The 24,716-nt window shown below is 41.3% G+C and overlaps 1 protein-coding gene across 14 annotated transcripts in view; it reads left to right on the forward strand.

Annotated features, from left to right (window-relative positions):
• Window positions 1–5,974: 5,974 nt before the first annotated feature.
• EPS8 (EGFR pathway substrate 8, signaling adaptor) overlaps window positions 5,975–24,716 on the forward strand; it is a 126,147-nt gene continuing 107,405 nt past the window's right edge. The window contains exon 1 of one of the 14 annotated variants that reach the window (XM_085569940.1): window positions 5,975–6,600. The gene's annotated coding sequence lies outside the window, so the exon portion shown is untranslated. Of the gene's footprint in view, window positions 7,123–7,376; window positions 7,581–8,029; window positions 8,296–8,617; window positions 9,078–24,716 lie in introns of those variants that run through there. The other 13 variants (XM_085569944.1, XM_085569952.1, XM_021535165.4 and 10 more) reach the window with 13 other exon arrangements.

The following is a 24,716-nucleotide window of genomic DNA, read 5'->3' on the forward strand; positions in this document are numbered from 1 at the left end:
TTGGAGTGGTGAATTCTGCTGGCTGACACCACTCCAAAGGAAGAAGAAATTCTTCTCTTGGCCGAGCACTTGCTTATTCTTTTAACATAAGCTCATGTAAAGAGGAAGGACTTACATTATTTTTGTCACAGTTTTGCCTGATTTGGTAGGACACAGAGGTTTTTCTCAGCACAGAGCCCTGGCTGTGCTAAGCATTGGACACCTATACATGCCTGAGGACAAGTCCCAGTCATAAAAATCCCCCCCTTATTAAAACTGAATCCACAGAAGGTGTGGGAAAATGTTTCTGTAAGTGAACAGGGTGACTATCATTGTGTGTAAGCTCAATTTCTTCCTTCAGCTCATTGGAAAGCACCCCTGGCAGGGGTTAGGAGGGGAGGGCAGCTCAGGTTTCTCCAGTTTTCCGTGGTGGCTGGGTGCAGAAGTGCCAATGGAGCAGGATGCAGGAGGCGCTTTTTGCGACCCTTTCTGCCAATGTGCCTGTCACCTGCAATGTGGCATGGTGGCTTTTTCCCATCCAATGCCCTTTCCCCTCATCTCCCCCTTGTGTGTAGGGTCGTGGAGGGGAGGAGAAGTGCTGGTGCTCCCTGGATTCACAGGGGAATGGAAGGGAGCTGAGCTCTTATGTGCACAGTGTGCTGGTGATGGGCATGTTGAGGGCAGGGACTGTCTTGAAGAACACACCTTTGATCTTTGGGGTTCAAATGGCCTCTTACTCTCTCTAGAGAGGAGAAAAATTATTTGGGACCATTGCTGTGTCAGTGAGTGCACTTACTTACAAAAGAGTAGGAAAAGTTTTGCAGCATCACAAACTAAAGGAAAGGAAGAACATGAAGGACTGATGGAGAGAGTTTCACGGCCAAAGTCTTGTTATTGGCAAAGGAGGAACACACAAGCCAAGATTTTTTTTTTTTTTTGGTCTATTTAAAATCTTAACATGCTAACTAATACACAACACACAGTTAATTAGTTGTATTGCAGTGACAATACACAAATATTCACACTCCAAATTATCTAATTAATATAAAATAAGCTCTGCCTAGCTCATTCACTGGATGAATGGTTTATGACCCTGAAATCTTTAGTACCATTCTGTGCCTGTACTTCACTGGACTGCATCTCATATCCCTGCTCTGGAGGCTACTGCTGTCCTGCATCATTATACCAAGGTTATAAATATGTCAGAATACACAGAGTATCAGCTTGTTGCTGCTAACTGTGTAAAAATTCCTATGCCATATGGCTGTAACATATGATTCTGCCATGTGATTTTGCTCAGCTCTAGAACTAAGGGAAAATTAAGTTCAGCTAAAGAAGCTGATGGTAACATAGCCCTTAAAGCATAGTGCTCTCAAAGACCTCTCAATCATCCAGTTCTGCTAAAAGGCAGTGACCTCCAGATTGGAGTTCTCCCAAATACTTTTTCCATGCCCCAGAAAGCAGAAGGTGTGCTGTGGTAGGCAACTTCTTCCTCAGAATCTCTGAGCTGAGCAAATAGTTGTGACCACCTCAATAGGAAATCCATCAGTGGCTGACTAGTGATCATAACCATAGAGCTTAATCTCCCTTTTAATTTTTGTTAGCTGTTCCTTACTTGTAACAAGCTCAGGGAAGGCCCTCTTTGACTTGGTAACGTGTGTTTCCATGCTGACATTACTGTGGGGACTGGGGTGCCTTAAGGCAAAATGAAGTAATGTAGCTGTAGACCTGCCACATCTGTCATAGGCTGAAGCAATTAGGAACTTAGGCATTGCATATTTTTATCTGGAAACTGGATGGAAATTAATCTGTCTCATCAAAATTAATCTATATCTATCTTCTTTCTAGGGAAGAAAAAGCTTGAGTCTGCTGGAGTTTTGTGAAGCAGTTCTGAGGTCTGTGGCAGGAACTATGTAACCAAAAAATTGATATCAGCATTATTAATTAGCGCCCTCAGCTAATTAAATAATTATTCAATCAGAACTCAGAAAGTGTATGTGAATGATTTCAGGTGACCAACACATTCTCTAATCAGTTTGGACAGTTGAACAAGGCCCTTCTGTCTTTAAAAACAGGAACAAGGATGAGTATTTGCAAAATAAAAGTTCAGAACAATTAACAATTAAAAAACCGTTTACAAAGTAACTCTGTTCAATCTAATGATTTTATTATTGTGGTAATAATATTTGATACGTTTCTCAGAAGCTTCACTTCATCTTGTGAATGCCTCAAATCCTTGTCATTTGTTACAGGAAGAAAGCCTCTCCCTCTGACATTTCTGCTAGGAAATATGAAATCTGTGAACACTGAATTCAAATAAATGAATATTAGTGTCTTTTTTATCAACAGCTTGTGATTATTAAAGAAATGTATTGATCTTAAATGCTTGACTCAAGAACTCTGAAGGCTTTGGGATGAGCTACATGCTTAAGACTGTTCCCCGTCCAACACAGTAGAGCTCAAAATCCTAGAATAGAAACTAAAAACCAGAAACTTCTATACATTCTGGCAAAATAAATTATTTTGTTTCTAGTAGTTACATATATATTTTTTGTGCCTGCTCTCTTTTTTTTCTTATGAATATGATAGTCAAGGAAAAAGAAATATCTAAGGTTTAATGCTCTAGCTCTCTGTCAATAAACATCAAATTGTAATAAAACACACATATCATGCTTCCCTATAAAAAGCAGAGCGTAGATATAAAATGACTGATTGTCTGTGTCTTGTTTCTTTTTTGTCTCTGTAAAGTAGGAATATGGAAGCATGTACGATGTAATGTGTAAGAACATTTCAGTTTGCTTTGTAGTCTGCAATTTATTTGCATGAATTCAATTAGAGTCTCATTCATCAACCATAGTGTAGCTCTTGAGAGGTAACAGATCAAACTCTAGTAATCACAAGTGTGCTGAGCTTTGCCCAAATTATGGCAAAGGTTTCTTGCACCTCCGTTTTCTTTCAGGAGAGTCTTTGACTTCCAAATCCAAGTGTCAGCCAACCAGCTCTCTGTACAGAGATTAAGTAATGCACAAATGAAGGGTTTGGGGCTGATTCTATTCCTTCTGAAATAAATGGCAGCACTCCCCATGGCTCCAGAGCGAGAAAGGTTGTCTACATCACTGGCTGATTGCAATCCACCCAGAATGGTGCAGAGAGAACTGCCAGAGAATTCAGAACGTCACAGAGCCCTTGTCTTACTGCAAGGTTTTTATCATCACACATTCAGCTTCAGCCCTAGTTGTAAATTATATGGTTTGTAATTGATGCATTAGTAGTCAGAACAGCTGGATGGCAAGTTTTTAACTCATCGGTGGAGGCAGCTTCAGGCTGGAGAGTTTTGTGTTCAGGATGAAGAGTTTGTGCATTTATCTCAGTCAGCTCAGTCAAATAATCTCCCTAATGGCTGTAACAGTAATTAGGAACAAGGAATAAAAATCCATGATCCCCTAGCAAGGAATAAATATGGAAGGTGTACATTTAATGATGCAAACTCCAAATAAGATTAAACAGAGACCAGAACACCCAGGAGATGTAGGTCCATGTTCTCTGACTTGGGAATGCAGGCACCATAAGGGTCATGAGCAAACAGTTGAGTCTTTTCTTTCTGTAATAACTGAACTTTTCTGCTCTACAGAGTGGTCCCTCATTATAACTTGGGCGAAGTGACTCACGACAGCTCTTTGAAGCAGTTTTATCTGTCATAGTCCCTGGGACCCTCCATGGAGTTCCATGCCATGACTTCAGTCTGACAGACACCTCACTCTCACCTGATATAAACCTGCCATATCCCCAAGCTCTTCTCAAGAGTCATTTCTTGCATGGAAATGAGACTTCAGGGAAATTTTTGTGCTGCTTTAGCTCTGTAGCTGGGATAGAGTGTATGAGTCAGCCAGGAGCAGTCCAGACATTTTCCCTCTGGTTCAGAACTGAGTCTGGAGTTCAGTTTCTGTGAGGATTTCAGACACACTGAGTTCTGCCTTTTTCACATTTAGATTGTGGGTAGCTCTCTGCTCTGCTTTACTTTGCTTGCCTGAACCAACCTTCCTTAGAAAGGTGATTAAAGAAACTGCATATAGTTTCTGTAATATCATATTAATCAACTAATCACAATCTTTTCAATATAGGAATCAACTAATGAGGAGAGAAGAGGTCTTTTTAAAATCCTTTTATATTCCTTTTTTTTTCTTCTTCTGGGCAGGGGGATCAAACTTAAACACAGTAGAAGGTTTTTCCAAAGGTAATTTTTTGGGTAGCAGACCCCAGCTTCTTAGTTAATGTAGAAGTGTATAGAATGTCCTGAACTTGTTTAAACCTCACAAATTTTGAGGTCATTATGTTATTCATAGATAAACAGTAAATCTGAATTTAGAACCATTAATCACATTAACTTAGTGTCTTCTGTAAATGGTCTAAATATATGTACATATATATTTATGGCACAAAGGATAACGTATTTACGCAGAATACTTTAAAACCAGACCTACCCAAAAGAAGCTCCCAACCAAACTACAAATTACTTTGGGACTAGAAAACCTCTATGGTTGTTCTTCAGACTTTTACCTACATAGTTTTGTAGATAGTACCATGTTTAGCCATGATGCAAAATATATTCAATAATTTTTAAGCAGCAAATAAATATTTTCTTTTAAGCAACAATCAGATTTTTTCTGTACTTGCAATTTTTTTTTTGTTTTTGTTTTTTATAGCATAAAGAATGGAGTAGCATGGACCAAAAGCCAGTCTCTTTTATCTCTCTCTTTGCTGTTGATTCTTCTAGGTTTATCTTTCATTTTTATGACCTAAATCAGGAACAATTCTGCTGTTTCTCACTGAGCTGCACGTGCCTTACAATCAATAGAAGACTCAGGCTTGCTTTGTATATTTTTATTCTGAAAACTGTGGATACAGCGATGTCTGTTTTCAGTGAGAGTGGAAACTCCAATATCAGCAGCTAACCTTCAATCTCTGGGCTTGCTGCAGCTAATACCACACAAAATGAACCTTTTTACTATACACATCTCGAAGAAAAGTCATGGAGAACAGAAATAGAATTTATTCTTCCCCAAATCTTTCTCCCATTTATCCTTCTGGTTTCTCTTCCCTCATTCTCACATCCCACTTTCTTTCCTCTTTATTGTCTCTTTTCCTTTAAAATGTTTTCTTTCTATGTGAAACCAAACAAAATTATCAGCCCACAATGATCTTCTGCATTTGTGTTCTGTCCTTTGTTAAAGGGAATTGGAGCAGGGGGTGGGCTTGGGCTTCTGTCCAGGAAAAAGGGGGAAGAGAGGCACTATGTATTGCTGCCAAGGACTGAAGCCATCCCCAACCTTTTCTTTAAGAGAATCTCTCATATGTCTTTCTACCTCTCATGGGGTACTTTTTTTTAAGTATCAATTACTGTTATTATTTACCTAGGGAGAGTGTGTATGGCATCTGGTGTAGTTTGGAAATGTCAGTGTTCCTGTAAGCTTCATTCACAGGAATTACCTAGGTAGCCTCTCCATAATAATTCTTTAAGAATTGAAGGTTTGTTGGAAACAAACTAGGAAAGCATATGGTATCTGCACATTTCAATGTTTGTTTGGGTAGACAGAAGTGGATTTATTTCACACTTTTTTGTGCTATCCTGTTTTGTGGAGGACCAGAAAAATAGCAAAGGCAGAACTGGTAGAAGATGCAGCACGACAAGGGGCTCTGCCAGCTCCGAGCCAGGAAGGGGAAGTTGGCTGAACTGCTTTTCTTTCTTTCTTTCTTTCTTTCTTTCTTTCTTTCTTTCTTTCTTTCTTTCTTTCTTTCTTTCTTTCTTTCTTTCTTTCTTTCTTTCTTTCTTTCTTTCTTTCTTTCTTTCTTTCTTTCTTTCTTTCTTTTTCTTTCTTTCTTTCTTTTTTTCTTTCTTTTCTTTCTTTCCTTTTAAGCAGGGTTAAGGTGAACTCCTAAGCAATTGTGGAGAGAGGCCACACCTCTCCCAGCCTGATCTGCAGGCTCGGGTTACTCTTTCCTGCCTGGTTCTCAGGAGCCCCCAGTGAGCTTCACGCCTGCCTGCTGCTCCTGCCTTCAGCCCGAACCTGCCAGAGCCTGGCAAAATAACTCCCTCTGTAGAGTTCAGACCTTCTTTCAGGAAGGTTTGCTGGCAAGCACCAGCTCAAGGATGGAATAGCACCACTTGAGATTCAGCAACGAAGTTGCTGCAAGCAGTAGCTGAGCAATATCATCCACTTTTTTTTTTTTTTTTTTTTTTTTTTTTTTTTTTTTCAAAATCGGGAAAATCCGTGTTCTTCCTGGAGAAGCCGTCAGGGGCGGGACTCTGGCAGTGATGGCTCTGATTTCACCTGCTTCTGCAAATGAGTCACGGAGAGTTATAAAAAGCAAGGACCTGCCAAGTTTTATTTCTTGGAACTGAGTGGAAATTTCAGCAAGCAGCTGCTCTTTGGTTAGTTTATAATTTTCCTCTGCAGGTTTCTTGGGGAGGGCCTGGAATTACAGAAACTTTGTAGCAGAAAGGACCTGTTGTTCCGTTTTGATAACCGTGGCTCGGTGGAATTAGCTGTTTGGTCCAGATTTCTCATCTTCTAAGGGATCTTGGTGAAGCCTGGAAGGAGCCTCGGGAACATAATTAAGCAGGTGTGTAAATTCTTTCTGGACTGGCAATTGAATCCTATCAAAAATCAGGAACAGACCCTCAAAAATCAGATTAGTTCTCCTATACGCCACCTGAATAGAGGCTATTTTCATATCTGATACTGTCAAAAGATTTATGCTTTCTAGCTTTTTTCTGGAGTCACATAAGGCAAAAACTTATTTGAAAGAGAAATCAGTCAAAACAGATTCTCGTGGAACAGCCGGGTTTGAGGAGAGGAAGTGGCTCATAATAGCAATCCTGACTGTGCCAACAGTGTAGCGTGAGGACTTTGGCTACCTGCAAGCGCGCCGGTAGGGACCATTCCCCCGCGCTGAGCGAAAGCCACGTGTAAGTTGTCAGAGTGTGGAGGAATTGGTGCCAGATGGAAACAACATAAACAGCTGGGAGATTTCATCCGGCATTTCAAGCGAAGACGGGAGACTTTTATTCTCGTAGACCAGTCGTTCCTAAGGTGCTTTAGCTACACCTACATCTTCGGGGGAGGATGTTGCTTTGGAGTCGTGGTAGGTTTTGTGTGTGGCCCTGTGTTTAATTTTAGGGGTTTTTTTACGATGACTTTAAACTCCCACATTTCAGCCCGGCTCCGGGGCGCTGCTCTCAGCACCTTTGCATGGCGTGAGCCGTGCAGGGACGGGAGGAGAGAGCCGGGCAGAGTCCGCGGGGCGTCGGGCGGCCGCTCCGCCGGCGCGGGAGCTCCGCGCTGCCCCTCCGCGGGCCCGCCCCGGTCGCGGGCCGGGGCTGGGGCTGGGGCCGGGGCTGGGCGGGCTCCCGGCAGAGGGAGCTCGGCTCCGCTCGGCTCCACTCGTCGCGGCTGCTCCACTGCCCGGCGCCCGCCCCGCTGCCCGGCGCCCGCCCCGCTCCCGCACTTTGTTGGCGGCGCGGAGCCGAGCCCCGCGCCCGGCCCTGCCCGGAGCCCCGCGGCCACCGCCGCCCCCGGCCCGGGAGGAGGACTCGGGGCAAGGTAAGGGGCTGCCGGGGCGGGATGGGATTTCCCCCACGGCGTCGAGCCCCCGGGTTGTTCCGCGACCCCAAAAGCCGCCGGGGCATCCGCCGCAGGGCTGATCGCGGGGCGCTGCCCCGGCCGCTCCCCGCTCCCGTGGGCGCTGCCGCCGCCACCCTGCGCTCGGACAGAGGGGTGAGAAGTCCCTCTCGGGCTCCGCGGGGACGGTGGTCGCTGCTGCAGCTTTTCCCCCGCCTGGCTGTACACCCAGCAAGCCCTCCGTGTGTGTGTGTGTTCATGCAGGTGTGCTGTGCTCTCCTCCTGCCGCTGCGGTACGGCCGCACCTGGCCGCACCTCGCCCGCCGGGCTCGCAGCGGGGGCGGCGGGCTGGGCATCCCTGCCAGAGCCCGGGGAGGGCACCATCCGTGCCGCTGCCCTCTTCCTCCTGCCTCACCTTCTGCCAGGTGACTCGTCTTTCAGTGCTTACTGGGCTATTTTTTCCCACCCGGTGGTTCAGCTGGCTTTTCCATCTCTGTAGCTGAGCAGCTTTGGGATGGGATAATCCTGTTGGATGCCCGCGTTTGTTTGGGGCTCTCCCCTGCTGTCTTTCATGTCCCCCGCTGCTCAGCCTTTCATTCTCTCCGGTAACTTTCCCTGGTGTCCTTGCTCCTTCTGCCCCTGTCATCGCCATGACACGCACTCCCTTACGATTGACCTGGGCACACCTTGGAAACAGGTTAGTGGCGTTTTGAGGAATAATTTAAGGTGCTCCTGCCCCCCACCGTGACCTCAGTAGGGCTGCGTTGTATCCACGAAAAGCGAGATGTTACAGCTTCCACTAAAGCGTAGTTTCAAGCTAGCTGGTAGCAGGCAACAGAAGGAAGGGAGGAACAGGTTTTTCTCAAGGATGGTGTTTGAGAACTAATCCTCCCACTCAGAAATTGTGCTTTGCCGTGCCTTGTGAATCTCGTACCCTCCAGAGTGGTGTGACCTTTGGTGGAGCCTGCTTTGTTTACTTGAGGTGAAGTACTGAAGGTAAAAGTATTGCTCCTCTCATCGTGTCTGCTGAAATATTAACCAAATGATGGATCTCACATGCCTTCACAGCAGAGATCATATTTTAATTACTTCTCTCCTTCATCATGAAAAATGTGTCCCCCTCCCTTCCTAGTGACTGTCTTCCTTCTCGTTTGTGATTGTGCAATGTCTATATGTCAGCTACAAAAGTTGCTTGCATGGGAGAACATAAAAATGACCAGTTTTTGTTGTTAGCAACTGGAAATACTTAGCATCGTGTGACCGGTCTCCTTTCCCTGGAATACCCATTGAAACGTTGTTCCTGCCCTCTAAGGAGAAGAAACCTCTCCTGGGCCAGGCTTGCAGTGAGTTGGTGATTCCCCCTCAACCAGCGGCTGGTGGGGACTGCAAAGAGCTTGCAGTTTCCAAGGTGTAAGGGAGACGTCCCATATCTCCTCCTGATTCACAGTTCACAGGGAGTGTAGCATTATTAGCACTCAGGTAAGGTGATACTGTGCTCAAGGCTCCACGGGAGCAGGCTGTGGCTGCTGCTTGCTTTTACTGGGCAGCCAAAGGAAATGGAAGTGGCTTTGGACTTGAGTTGTCCAGCTGGCTTGTGCTGTCACACACTCATGGTGTGGAGTTTTGCCTTCTCCTAGCTCTGAATGCTTTTTTCTGAGTGATTCTGTGATTTTGAAAGCAGACAAAGTGTCCCATTACATTTATTTGGAGGGAGGTAACACCCCACCAGCAACAACACCCAGTAATGATTAGGTGCTAGTTATATACAGCAGTAATGGAGAGGACAATATTAATCTGAAGTTACTTACTTCTGCTGTGAAATGCACAGATGGAAAAAGTACTGAAGTTTTCCACTTGGTGACAACTAAATTCTTGACATAGGGTTGATTTTTTTTTTTTTTTTCTATCCATAGTCCAGCTGTAAATGGAGAATCAGTCACATTAACTACTGCATTTTTTTCCCCTGTGGGTGACAGCTTATTAAAATCTAACATCTGAAGTCAAATAATTGAAGCACCAAGAGTCACAATGGATAAAATAAGAAAGAATTCTTCAGTTATTGTGGGCTGATAAGAGACTTGAAGTCCACACGACAAAGATTGCACCAATAAAGCACTTGCTAACTTCGGTTTCAGTGTCTACCACTTGTTGCTCTTACATTCCTGGTTACAATTCCTGCATCTCTTCTCATACAGTGAATGACTGCTCAATGCACAAGATTTTTTCCAAGACATCTTTTGGCTATGCCAGACAGAAAAAGGAAGCCCTTTGGTCTGTGACCCCTCCAGTCTCCTCTCTCTGCTGTGGGGCTGGTGGCCAGAAAGAAAAGACATTTAACACCTTGGAGTTGTTGCTTACAGTGCAGCGTGCATGGCCTGATCCTTGTATCTCCATTCAAAGTATATATTTTGATGTGAAAATTCGGTATATAAGGGACTCAGTTCCTGTATTTAATACTAGTTATCTAGTTTTTTCATTACTAAGTGCTTCAAACCAGAAGAAACTAGAATTCCTGCTTTTGGGGAGGGGCTGTAACTGGTGCCATTTTATCTTAAATTTCTCTCTGCCAATTTATTCATCTGAAAAAATGACATTCTGTTTTGTACAGCTTTTTTTTTCCGATTTAACTGTGATACCTAGGATTTTCAGTTTTCTACCCTGAATTCCAAGTTAGATGATGGCTGTCATCTGAACTTAGTTTTGCCATGAACTTCAGCTGTTAACGCAGTCCTGAGCCACCGTGGAGTTTTTCCCTGCTGTGCCCATAGAGGAATTTAGGTATAAAGTCATTGAAAGTTTCACCCAAGTCAGTGACGCTGTTTTGTGTGTGTGTAGAAAACATTTGCAAAACTGTTTATAAAACAATGTTCTGCAGTCGCTGAAGGGGATTGTTAAAACAAGGTGTCTTTTACAGCTATTGACACTGGGAGAGTCACAGCCTTCTCAGAAATACCATGATGGTGTGGGAAGAAGCAACCTCCACATGTGTTTTGTGAGGAGGGACTCTTTTCCCCTCCTAATTTTGTGCCATTGACACTGGGGGATAAAAAAAATGAATCACAAATGGAAATGCTGTTAGCATTAGTTTTTTAAGATCTGTTTCATTTTGAGCTGTGGCCGTGAGCCTGCCATCACTAACACATGCCTTTGATTGTAACATCTGTTTTGGTAACATTTTTAAATATTAGCCAACTCAGGGCCTTGAATTGCTACTACTTGAAAGTTTGCAGTCCTTTCTTTTCTTCCATCTCCATGCCACTGTCTCAGTAATTAAAGACAGGCATGCTGTGAATCTCCACAGGGTTAAGATCTGACATGGGAATAGCAAATTACAAGTTACTTTCTTTGCATTTATTACCTTTGTCTTTTGATGAATAGACTTCAGCAATCTTGTGCATCCTGAACAGACAAAATTAGCAGATGTCTCTAGCCTCAAAAGTGCAGAGTTAGTATTTTCCATGAAGTTGTCCATTTCTGTGGGATTTTCTCTTGTGTAGTTTTCTCATGCATGATAGGCATCTTCATTACTGGGTGGTGTGACAGGGGATTCTACTTGCCTTTGTTCTCAAAGCCTCACTCATGTTGTCACTTTGACCAACCATGGAAATTGTTAGGTTGTCTCTAAAGCTACAGAAGAAAAAAGAATAGCAAAACCACCAATATAAACACAAAAACAATTAAATCATTCTCCTGGAATACTATGAAAACTTAGAGTGTTTCAACAGAATAATTAATAAAAATTCATAATTTAAAGAATGGTATCTGTTGAGTGAAGGTAGGCGTTATGAATGTCCAGTAACTTAAAGAAGGTTTCATACAGATAACATGGTTGTTTGGGGTTTTTTGGTCTTTTTGTTGTTTTGTTCCATTATTGATTTTATTTTGTTGTAGTTTTTTTGTTTGTTTTCATTTTCAAGAATGCATTGGTTTTACATGAGAGAGAGGATTTCTTTTTTAATAATCCAAAATGTTACAGTTCATGGATTTTCTGGATTTTATAGATTACCCCTGAAGATAAGGGAACACTTGATTCCTTTCAAGCTTTCCATGAGTGCAGGGGAACTGCATTCAGCCGAGTTAATTGTGAAACTGCCAGAGCTGGTTCTTGGGGCTGGAGTTTGCTGTAGTTGCTGGATGCTTCAGACTAAATGTGCTACAAGAGTTTCTCTTATTGTCTGTAGCTCAGCAATGTTTGTAACCGGAAAATAAAGAAGTGACTCCTGGCGGATTTGTATTTATTACTTTGATTTCTGCTCCTACATGTAAAAGCATTTTTAAAGACTTGACAAAATAGAAAATCAGGCACTAGTATTGTTGCTTCTCCCATCAGTTCTCCCTTCTCCTCCCCCTCCAGAAATTGTCTCAAGTGCAAAGAGGAGCTGAAAGTGAGGTGTTAGCAGCACCTGCTTGTTGTCCATTACATAAGCCCACACCCATTAGGAAATGGTTTTAAACACCCCCTCCCCAAAAACAGCTGCATCAAACTTGTTCTAAAACACATGAGAAATACCTGAGCTCACAGAAGTTCATTTGTTCTTCACTACTTGCAGATACCTATTATCCCAATTTTGTCAATGTTTTGCCTTTAGGTAGACTTTGATGTTGCTGTGTTTTGTTCTGTTCAAGGTCCCAGTGAATTGTCTTCCACCTGAAATGTGAACTTAGGTTAATGAGCACAGTCTTTGATTCTGGGGTGGTTGAGAGGGCTTAATTCATCCCTCTGAATACTCCTTTCATGGAAACTGAGGACTTTGCTCTTCCTTCTAATGTATTCTTCCTTCTTCCGAGGCCACTGATCTTTTTATTTGTTTATTTGTGTCTGAGGTGTAGTCTTCTCTATTTCCTGAGACGAAGATCTCTTTGTTTCCAGTGTAAAATACAATTTGAAGTAATTAGCCTGAAGAAAGTTTTTTTTTTTCCTACTTGGTGTTCCTGGGTTTTAGGTGTCTGGTTAATGCAGGAATTTGCTTTAAAGTTCAATGCCTGTGAGAATCCCAGTGTGCATCATAAAAATATTTTTGAATGAGCTGTTCTATTACTCAGAGCATGTGAATGTGAGACCTTTGTAGAAAGAGTGAGACATTAATTTTGTACATTGTCTTATGCACTCAGATACATGGAGTACTCAATGATCTGGCAAGGATAATGCAAGGAAATTGAGTTACATCATGAGGAGTCTGTGATATCATGTGGCAATAAAATTTAGCTTGATGATCTTCTGTGCCATTTAAAAAAATGGTGTGGAAGAGTCAACCATTTATACTTGTGCCTCTAAAGTAATTTTCAGCTTTGCTCAACATGTTTTGAGAAGGCAATGAATGCATTGTACTGCCTTCAGCTGGAGATAAAAATATACATCTGTGTTTCACATTCAGAACAGGCTGCATATGAAATACATGTGTTTTCTTCTTTCCCTTCAATCTCAGACTCACTTTTCCCAAAGTGGAATTATTTATTCTCTGCTACACTTCCAGCATTATTTATTGCTTTGCAATTCTTCCTGTGCTCTCACAAGCCTTAGTGTAATGTTTCAACTTTCGTTTCCTTCTCTTCCTGTGTTCAGGTATAAAGTCTTGTCCAGGGCAGAGGGCTGGGAGCTAGAGGAGGGATTTGTTTCTGTTTTAGCAGCAAACTTCGTTAAGGCTAATAAATCTGTAATTAACTTGTAATTAGCCTCTTGGTGCTATCTGTCATGGAGAGGGCAGGACAGCACAAGGAATCTGGACTTTGTACCTTGGTGTCTCTTAGGTAAGTCACCCCTGGGTGACAAATGTCCTGCCTCTGCCAAGAAACAGGCACAGTGTCCCTTCCCCTGGCTGCTAAAGGGCTGCTGCACTGAGAGCCTTGCCCTCAGCTTGGGCTCACCTCTCCCTGCTCAGCCTGGCCCCTGGGTGAACTCTTCAGGGTTTCCTTCCTTCTCCACCTCCCTCAGACATGTTTCTCCACGATCATCCATATTCTGGTCCATCCTACTGTTGAGTCTTTAGTCTCCTGTTTATTTTTTTTCCTATTCTGTTTCTTTATTTAACCCGTATTTTCCCAACCCTTTTTGTGTTACATCACTCTTTTAATGGCACGTAGCGCTCTGTGTTCAGCTTCATGACACTTCTTGCAGTAAAGCTTTTGCATACTCAAACCCCAATTCTTTCTCCCCTTTTGTGTCCTTTATTCCAATGGCTTCTCTAAAGCATTTCAGATCCACTGTTCTCAGTGGGAAATGTGGTATGTGAAAGTATAAGGATAGTCAAGTCTTTGTGGGTTGTCATGTCTTCCCTACAATGCTGCGTACTTTGTCAAGGCAGTGATTTTAAGCTCTCCTCAAGCATTTCTAGAACTCAAGACTTTGCTGGGAGGTGTTAGAGTGTGTGTAGGCATTTGTTTTCCCTACGTGAGTGAGGTGTCTAATACACATCAAAAAAAAGCCTCTTCACTAAAGAATGTTACTGAATATGACTGTAAGATATTCTCAGAACTGCCTTTGATACGGGGTGGAACGAGTTATTTTCTACTTAGAATTTACAGATTTTGTCATTTTTTAGGTGAGAGCTGAATGTTGACATGCAAGTGGCTTAGGGCAGCTGGCAGCAGGGAGCTGTGTCTTCCCAGGGACAACACTGATTTTTTTTTTTTTTTTTTTTTTTTTTTTTTTTTTTTTTTTTTTTGAGGAGGAGGAGGAGGTGGATGCTTAGAGCATGAGAGTTTATGTTCCACTGGGTTCTTTGAGTATTTTAAGCTGTCCTTTTATAACTCTGAAAGTTATTGTCCAGGCATCTCCATTCCCTTTTTAAAAAAAATAATCTAAAAATCTCAATTTTGGAAACAGCTGTTTTGTTTCTGTCTCAATTTTTCCTAGTTATAAACAAAAAACATATCTGACTCTCAGGAGTTTTGTGAGGCTTAATTAACAAATATTTATACAGGCTTTTGAAGATATAAAGCATCATATAAATGCTAAGTAGTGTTATTATTACCACCAGCTGCTTTGTTGTAATTGAAGTAATAAAAGTTCAGTGCCAGTGGCTGTATTGCTGTTGCCTAAATACAGTTTTTGTGAACTCAGGAGAGATTGAGGTTGGGGAGAAAATGATGGTGTAGACCATACTGAAATACAGTCTGTGGGACAGCTCTGAAACATTTGTGAAGGACTTAAAAAAATTAAATAATTATGATAAACAAGTATAAGTCTATAACTGGAAAAGAATAAACTCTGTTCTGCAGTATGTTTAGAGGTCTCAGGACTAACTGGGGTTGTCTGTGCTGTGCACTGTCTCCCTCATTAGGAATGAGCTGGCAGCATTTGCATTTGTGACTCTGGCATATAAAAGATCTTTTAGAGATTGATAATGGGTAGCATAGGAAAAGTAACATGGTATAAATCACAATTAGCCTTTACAATTTATTTTTTTAAGGTCTACTTTTGTAAAACATTCATGGCTTAAAGCTGAGTTATTTTTATTAATGTTCTTGTGCTTATCTCACATAACCAGCTTGTTAAAAGCGGATATGAACGCTTTTCAAGCCTCTGGCTTATAAATTGTGAGAAAGAGAAAAGAAGATTGATTCCAACAGGCTTGAAGGTAGATTCATTTCTCTTCTAGTTAGCAAAATGAGAGAGTGGGAAGAATTAAGCTGTAGACTTAGTGAGCCAATCAGTTTCAGCCAGGGTGAAAATCATTAGATTTAGCTCTAATGTACAATTTAATTGTAAAAGTCTAACTTAAAAGAAAAGGAATTCAGGGGAATTCTGTTTTGGTAAATTGATGATAATATCTCTAAGTTATTTTTGCCTGAAGTAATAAGAGTGTGGAAAAAATGAAGTAATAACAAAGGAGCAGTGAGGAGGAACAATTATTTTGCTAACTTCTCCTGAGGTTCAGAGGGAGTTACTTGGTTGCATTAAAGAAGAATATTGTACTGCTTGAATATTGGAGAGGATTGATAAAAACTGTGGTTTGAAGAAAACATTTCTGTTCTTTTTTACTGCAAACATTTGAGATAGGATGGAAAAGCTTGGAAGAATGCAACATCTTCTGTGAGTTCTTTCAGCATTCTTAATTGTTTGTTATGGGGTCTTGGTTTGAACATTGGCAGGTATTTCTGGTGGGCTTTAGGGGGTTCTAATTTATTAAGTTGGGCTGTCAAACAATCTATAGCAAGTAATCTGTCTCTAATAATATTTTAATATTTAATAAAATGCTGGTTTTAGTTGTAAGGGATGTTTGCCAACAGCTTCTGGACCAGTTCTAGTTATGAAGAGCTGAGTTAGTTAAAGTGTTAGAGGGCTCACATAAATGTGGATCATGGGTGTCATGATTTCATACTGCAAGGACTTTGAGAACAGAGAAGATGCAAAGCAGGGAACTTACTCAGTCCTTTATGATTATAGGTAAGCAAATTTTCAGACAACTTTGACCATTATTAAATACTGAGAAGAAAAGTCCACAGTCCCTTTTTTTTTCAGTTTTAGGCAAATCTCACTTTAAAAACTTCCATAAAATGTACAACCACAAAGTTGTTCTGCAGAGAAATAAAAGTGCTTTAAACACACAGAGGCAGGCAATATAGCCCTGAGGCACATATGGAGACAACCCAAATGCTGAATGTTAGGTTCAGAAAAGGTTACTGCTCAAAATATTTTCAGTAGCCAAGTGGAAGACAATTCATAGCATTGTATTAGAGCTGCTCTCTCTTTGTGAGAGACTGGTGACACCTCATTGTGAATAAAAGTCTGGGGATTTTTGACAGCTGTGGGAAAGAGCAACTATTTCATGCTCCCTGTATACAGTGGTAGAACAATTAGATAGGAATTTGTTTTTCTGTTACCCCAGACTGTAACATAGACTGTATGATAACTGTCTTTTGAAGTACAAAAAAATCTGCCTCAGGGGCTATAATTTTAAAGCATCATATGAAATGCTGATTTAATAAGGTCTGCTCCTTGCACATTTTGAGTACAAGGAAATGTGTATGTTGAGACCTTGCTAATCCTTCATTTGCACAAAGTCTTTGGCTTGTTCCCTAGCTATCAAGGAATTAATGGTGTGCTTCAACAAGATCCTGCATTACTAGGCTGTAATTATTTTCATAAGAGATTCTGCACTGCGTTTGGTGGTGCTTTATGAATTATCATAATAAATAGAATGAAATTGCTGTTGTCAAAACCTATGAGCAAAGTAATCTGATTCCCATTGTTCATGTACTCAGTGGCTCGTGGAATAAAGTGATACCCAGTGGACTCCCAGGCAGTTCATGCAAGTCGGTAGAGGTTTGTTGAGTTGGGTTGTTATGCTTGTGGCAAGTTCAACAGGGAGGTAGGTGACAAGGAACAATTCCACTGAGCCAGAAAGAGGCTCCAATTGCATGGGACACAGTGGTTTTTGTGTCTCTTGGCTGAGGATGGAGGTCCTTGCTGCTGTGGCGTTGCCCAAACTTGGGTATGGCTCTGCATTATAGACACACCCTGCATCTGCATGATTTTATGGAAATCTGCACTAGCTAAAGCAGGCTGTGCAGAAGGTAGCATATATCACTTGCTTTTCAGGTGGAGAGAGTCAGTAGTATTCAATTTTGGAATATCTACGTAGGATTTTCCCTTTGGTTTATTACAAACCTTTGTACGGTCATAGTCCCTCCAGATCTTAGCCAGTGACTGGAGGCTTGTTGTACCAGGCACTCAATTTCAGGAGAATGTTATTATTTAAACATTGTGTCTATTTTAAAGTCAGATAATCTATAAAACCTGTTTTAAACCACAAGAGATCATTACATCATCTAGTTTGATCTCCAGAGTGTATGAAGGAGGAGAGTTTCTGTCCTTCTATTTCTGCTAGAAAAATATTAATCAAGTTTCCTTGGCTTTCCTCTCAGAGGAAGATATACACAGTAATTTAAACTACCTGCCCCTGGCAAACATTGGCATTTTTCACTGAATCCATTAGTGAATTTTTAGTGGTTCTTTGTGTGTGAACCATGTGAATGCCAGAACATGGTGCAACCCTCTTGATGCTGCTCTTTATGTGTGTGTATATATATATGCATAAATATATATACTTTATACATATATATATATACTTTGTATATATCTGTATACACTTTGTATGTGTGTATATATATATATTTATATATATACACACACTTTGTGTGTCTATATACATATATCTATGTCTCTATCTCTACTTTGGCATGTAGCAGATGCAATCCATGTTTCTTCCTCTAGATACACACACCTTTTCCCCAGAAGCTTCATAGGCTAAAAGCAGGTGATCCTGGAGCTTCTACTTCTGCCCTTCATGCTTCACTGGATAAATTGTGTAAACTCCCATCACTTTGTGAACCACTGTGTGCTTGTCTGTGTAATCACTTTTTGCTCACATGGCAGACTGAGGCACTTGTTTGCACAGCAGTTTTTAGGAGTTTAAGGCCATGTTAGCCTGTGTGGGGAATCCATGGGAGTATTTGGGAAGTTTTGTATAGGTTCACTTTGATTTTTGAGAGATTTGTGGCCTTCCTGCCTCCTAGAGCATGGAACTGTGTTGTACAAACTCTGGGATGTCCAGATGTGTGCTGTGCTAGTATTTCCAGTAGTACCAGTGATGCCTCAGGATTTAGTTTTTATATTTTTCAGATTCTGTACTGCTTTAGTGTGTGAGTCTGAGCTTCATATTAAGAGATGTTAAGCTCTCTTCACAGAGTGGGTAGACAAAACAATTCCTTCTCTAGCTGGGGATCAAGGACAAATGATACAAATGATCCAAATTTCAGGCCCAAGAGCACAAACAACATGGACTGAAGAGAGAAAAACAAGCAGGATGGGACTGCCTGGGCTAAAGCTGGAATGAGACAATGAGAGCACCCGTGAGCACTCGTAAATTTTGGGACCATTTTGGTTCATCCTGGGTGCAGCCCTGGCTGGGCTCTGGTGCTGCCCAAAGTGGATCCATGGAGGAGATCCTTTTAACAAATCCCTGCTTTATTCTGTAACTCTGTCCAGCCCCTGTTCTATGTCAGCCTTCACAAGGCATCACCAGCAGTAACATTTTTTTCAATATTGTCACACCTTCCTCATGGCTTCTATCAAACAAGATTTACAGATGTCACTACAGGCAATTTAGTAAATGGAGTCCAAAAATTTGGTTTCTATGGGAATGTGTCACAAGTGATGTGAGTCCTTGATTTCAAAACCTTCCTTGTAGAGCTTCAGTGCAGAGACATTAGGATGTAAAGAAAAAAATGTGGTCATTTTACAGATGACCTCGCACTTTATGCTCTCCCTGCATGAGACTCTTGCTTCCAGTAATGAGGAAATGTTCTGAGGCAGTGTTCTTGCCACAGTGACATAAAATAACAGAGACTTCCAGTTATTCCCTTGTTCCTGCCCTGAAATAAACATATTGCCTTCAGGGACCAACTGACCTTAGAAATTATGCATATCTGGAGCTTGGGGTAATTTCTGTTTGTTTGTTTTTTTTGGTTTTTTTTTTTTTTTTTGTTTGTTTTTGTTTTGGTTTTTTTTTTTTTTTAATAGGTATTGGGATGGTTATACTGCACTCACTGATGAGAAACCATATGTGATTAGTAGTCTTGATCCAAGTGTGCACTCTCCACTCTGGACACATATTCCCTCTAGAGCTTCTAGAAATACACTCAGCTGTTGCTCTGACAGAAAGAAAAAAAGCAGGAAAAAAGCCCAAAAATTGCCTAAAATTTACCTTTTATGAGTTTCAAGGAATTTTTGAGCCCAGAGTTAAAGATTGGTGGTGATGTCCATGAGTTGTTCAGCTGTGGGTGAGAGGATTTCTGCAGCATGAGAACCTTGGTCTTTAAGTACTTGTTTGTTCCACTGATATTAATAGAACAAATTGTCTGCCTGTTTAATGATTTTGAGGTTAAGGCTCAAAAATCTCAAAAAACCAACAACCCACAACAAAAAAGCAAAGCAAACCCCAAGATAATTTGTGTGCTTGTTTTGTTAAAGGAAACTTAGATCATTTGAAAACAATTTTAAAGAATTTGTCACCATTCTTGTTATTTTTTTCTGTCCTCATCTTACTGTGAGACATCTTTTATTTGAAGCGTGTACTATTTAAAACAGGCATTATGTTTTCATGAAAACTCTGCTGGGCAATGTCTAAACCCAGACATAAAAGCAAATAAACTAAGAAAAATCCTCTCTTTATCTGAGATGAGAGGACTTTTTTAAGAAAAGGAGGAAGAGAGAGGATCTAAACCAACTTAATGGTTTCTTTTGTCTCTCTTTATGTTCCTTAATTTTCTTCTGCAGTCCTCAGGAATTACATTATCTCATTGGTATGTCACTGGGATAGTACTACAAAGAAATGTCAAAATGCTACTGTTTTTAGCCTATATAGTGAAGAGAGACAGAAAGTGCTGCATTACACTGTCTGATCTAGGCTGATTCTGATTTTACTCTGCTCTCAGGTTTCAGATGAGAGGGGATAATTCAGAATTGGTGTGAGTGTTTAATGATTGATAACATCCTTTGGATGCTTCCTGCATCTCACTGAAATAAACCTGAGGACTTACATCGTTCTTTTTGGGCTGTTAATTTTACATATAGCTGAGATCTCTCGTGTGCAAGGTTGGCTCTTTGGGATTTCTAATTAATTGCATTTGACAGCTCATCCTCAGTTTTACTACTTGGTGTTGCCTCAAACAAAGCTGAGCAAGATTACTGTAAACTTTCCCAAGCTCTTCTCTATTGAAATCTGTCACAATTTCCTGTCACTTGCAAGGCTGTGGAACTAGCTGTCACACAACTGAGTGCTGGAATTGTGGAGGTGGATGTATCAGCAGTGCCAAGTGAAGTAGAGATGAGGCAATTGGGGCTGTGGACTGGGAAATGAGCAGGATGGTGTTGTGGGGGGCTCACTTCATCTTCACTAAAATCTTCAGGATCTGACTGTTGAGAGCTAGGATATCTTCCAGGGTTCCTGGACAGGAGGCTCTTTGGTTTGTTATCACTCAGTTCTTCAGCTAGACTTACCCCTGTAAAGACTAACAGCCAAATGGGAAATGAAGTTAACATCTCTAATTTTCTTCCTTTTGACCCCAGTGTTTTTCAAAGCATCCACTGCATGGATGGAGGGCTTGTTTTTATATATTTCCATATACCTCATTGCCAGGTACTAGACAGTGAAAGTCAAAACTACTACCCCAAAACCCCCTGATAATTCAATCCCCAGTGATGCTATCTGATGAGCCTATGGCAGTGGTACTAAACAGTCTGGAGTGGAGAATATCAGTGCTGCCACATTCTTCTTTTGCAAAGCCCTGGGATTCTTCTTTTATCTTGGTTCAGTCTGCAAAGTCTTGTGAAAACAATAGGCTGGCTCACCTCCAGTACTGTGATTTTTATCTTGAATTAATAACAAGTTGTCTTTTCTCACAAAGTACTTTTCTTTGAAACAAAAATTGCTTTATCTTCTTGAGGATTCTACCATGTTAGCTAACACATTAAATATGGTGGTTTTTTGTTCTAATAATCTTTGTGCTATCAGGACCTTTGATTTGCCCTGGATTTTAATGAGTCATTTAAAATTAGAGGTCTGTTTTGGCCATTTGACTGTGATACTCCTTCTCAAATCAGTTACCATTTTGAGAATGACATCTGAGTCTGCCTATGTTTCTGCATGACTGGAAGCTGTCACTACTCATTGAAACTTATTAGTGCTGGAAATGGATATGCTGCTTCATCTGCTGGGGATGAAAAATGAGGCACCGGCATTCGAATTTAAGTGTTGTTCCCATGTGGAAAGGAGGAGAGCCTGGATCGTGAGGGGTGAGAGCTGCCTTGCAGCTCAAAGAGCCTTTGGGAGCTTTGCCTACAGGTTGCTAAAAGCAGATTGTGGCATTTTTTGATGATTCAAGAAATTACTGTGCTTTAAGATCAGAGTTTAATGGGAGGATATGAGGCTTTAGCTGAAGATTATACTGTGGAAGACACTAAATTTTTCTTTAAGAGGAACCAAAGCTGGGCATCCTCCTTTTGGGGAGGGAGAATGAGCACTTGAGAAATTAGTCTTTAAAGAGGGCTGGTGCAAAGTTTGACTCAAAGCCAAGCTTCTGAGAGCCCATATGAGCAACCAAGGTGTACAAAATGATTCTTAGAAACCTAGACCTGGGGAGTGGAGGCCATGAGCCTCCATCTGTCCTTAAATGACATCTAAGCACTGCTGACACATTGTCACTTTCTCACCTGAGAGGACTGTGAGCCAAAAGAGCAGAAAGACAAAAGGAGTCCCTGGGTGGCTCCAGCTGTAGCTGGCCCTGACCACATCACTGACGCTGCTTGTTTTACAAGGCTGTAGTGGTGTATTTTATAATTTCTTCATTGTTTTTTCATTTCATTAAATCTAAATATATTCCCAGTACAGAGATTATTTTCCTCTACCTCTTCTCCCCCTCCCATGCCTCAACACAAGCCCAGAGCTTGCTTGAGATGGGAGTCTTTGATTGACAGTGCCTTCACCGTTTGAAACTAGTGGTGTGCTAAAATGTACAACTGGCATTTCAGAAACTGCAAAACTGACCTGACGAAGTGTGATTTTATAATTCTTTCTCTTTTCTTTTTACTCTCCCCTTCTCTCAGCAAGTGGTAGATGTGTCTTGATTCTGATCTGTCACGTTGTTATGTCACTGGTTAACATTTCTGCAACCTGTAGAGAACTATAGAATACTGGAATTGGTACATTCTGAAATTCATAGAGAATTGGAACAGCATAGTCATAAATTAATCTTGATTAAACTTTTTTTTTTCTTAAATAGGGTTCAGTTTGCAGCAGAAATTCAGCAGTCTGAAGCTGACAGAGTGCAAAGGTGACCTTCAAGGTGATGGGAATGGTTAGGACAGACCAGATTTTACTAATGGATTTGTGATTTCCATAGTGCCTCTGAATAACCCATTTATTTCTCTGAAACAAGTTGGGAGTTGTTGCTCTTTGCCTAAAGACCAGCATTTTTAAAGCAATCTTACAGTTCTCTCATCCTCCCATACAACAACTTGGAAGCTTTTCCTTGACAGATAATAATACTGTGAGGAAAAGGAAGTTTTGCAACCCTTAAACTTCCTGAAGAAATAAGTACGATTAAGATTCCTTGGAAAAAAATTTAATAACACAACAAAATATTCAATGAGTCATAATTTACAGGAACATCTGAGATGGTAACAAGATATAATTTTTTTCCATTTATCCCAAAGGAAGGCAAATTTTGCCAGCTTTTTTGCTGGTGTTACACTTCAGTATGGCAATCATATTTAAAGGAATAGTACCCAATTTCATCCATCAGTAAAATGAGGATGCTTCTGTATTAATATCAGAAACTCTCTGCATCAGGTTTGAACATTGAATAAAAGGAAATGAGGAATCAGTTGAATAAAAGAATAAGAAATTTCTTAAAGACATGGCATAAATAATGAAGCTGAACATTAGCAGAAATGCTTATAAAGGAAAGCCTTCCCATTGCAACAATTAGTCTGCAGCTTAGTGCAAGAGAATGCTGCTTCAATTAACAAAACTGATTTCTATAGCACAGTGGTGAGATTGGCTCAGGCTAAAACTGAAATATTCTCTTACTAAGGTGCTAATTAGTGAAAGAAAGAGCTCTTCCAAGTGAAGTCACTTTTTCTGTATGAACTAATAGCCCAATTTTAAAGAAGTCTCTTACCTGATCAGCCTTTGAGGCATTGCAGTAAGCAGTAGAGTTTTACAACTCATGCTCAATAACATTTCTGAAGGGTGTGCTTTCATATAATGAAGGTGTGCTGGATGTCTGGTTTTAAGCTCATGGGGACTTACTCTCCTTGATGACTTTTTCCCCTCACATCTCATTGTGCTTCTGAATGTCTGTTGTGCACAAGGTTTTCTCTTGACCTCCTAGAGAAAAAGATTTGGTTTATGATCCTAAGGGTAAATATTTTTATTTACTTTTTTGTTTGTTTGTTTTTCTTTCTGGTATTTAACATAGCAATGTATCAATAGTGGTTGCTATCTGTGTTGTTCCCACAGTTGCAGTGGTGTGGAGCATCAGAAATTTGGTTTGTCCTGGACTTTGAAAGTTGCTATGGTAACTGTGAATCCCATTGGGAGCTTGAGTTAGGTGTGCACACCTCATTTAACTTTCCAGCATTTCTCTGAAAATGTATTAGGTCTGGGAACTCCATTAAAACATCATCTCTGGTGTGCTAAGAAAAAAAAGAAATCTCTTTGCTGCAGTCTGTGATTTCCTCCTCGCTCTGTGTTGAGTGAGGAACTGCAGATGCTCACCTGGATCTTCCTGCATGCTGATGGGCACTGCTGGAGGGCCTGGTCCAAGCTGTTGCTCTCCATCAGTGGAGAAGCTGAGCCTGACACATGGGTACCCATCTGAGTCACTGCAGGGGCTGCTCCTCTCTGCACCGCTGGATTTGGGCTCCTGGAAATCACTTTCTTGCCCAAAAGCAGCTGTCATCCTGCGCCCTGCCTGGGCATTGCTTCCTTCTGAAGCACCACACAGGTAAGAGCTGACCTTCAGAATTAGTGCTCTGGGGGCTGGACCATGTCCAGGGCAGTTCAGACATCTCTTTTCATCACCCCCTTCTAAGAACATAACAAGAGCTGCATATGCACTTAAAGAAGGGAATCTTCACGGGGATGAAATGTAAGCAACCATGGTGTAAATATTTTTTGCATTATACAGTGAGAATTATACCCTCCTCTTTGATTTTTACATGCCAAACTCTAATCCAGAGGGATTTTTTAGGAAGCCAGCATCTCCCACATGCAAAAATGTGATGGCTCCTCCCTTTCTCCTTCTGTGTAAGATATTCTCTCTTATTTTGGGTGGTGTTTTACCGCTGTGGTAGGACAGTGAGCCAACCCTGTTGGTGCCCCCATACACTCAGTGGAGCAAAGCCCAGGCTGAGTGCCTCCCTGAGCTTGCAGCTGGAGTGAATTATGTTTGGTTTTCTGTTCAATCTGGCTGAGGGCTCAGCACCATCTGTGAGCTGTTTGTAGAGAGCAGCAGGTCTCATGTTCTGGAGTACATTTGGGCAAAAGACAAGCGGGGCTGGGAGGAGTGGCAACCCCTGTTTTTGGTGTGGTTGAGATGTGCCTGGTCTGA

This window comes from Lonchura striata, chromosome 1A (genome assembly GCF_050655825.1).
Source record: "Lonchura striata isolate lonStrDom1 chromosome 1A, ASM5065582v1, whole genome shotgun sequence".
NCBI classification, from domain to species: Eukaryota; Metazoa; Chordata; class Aves; order Passeriformes; family Estrildidae; genus Lonchura; species Lonchura striata.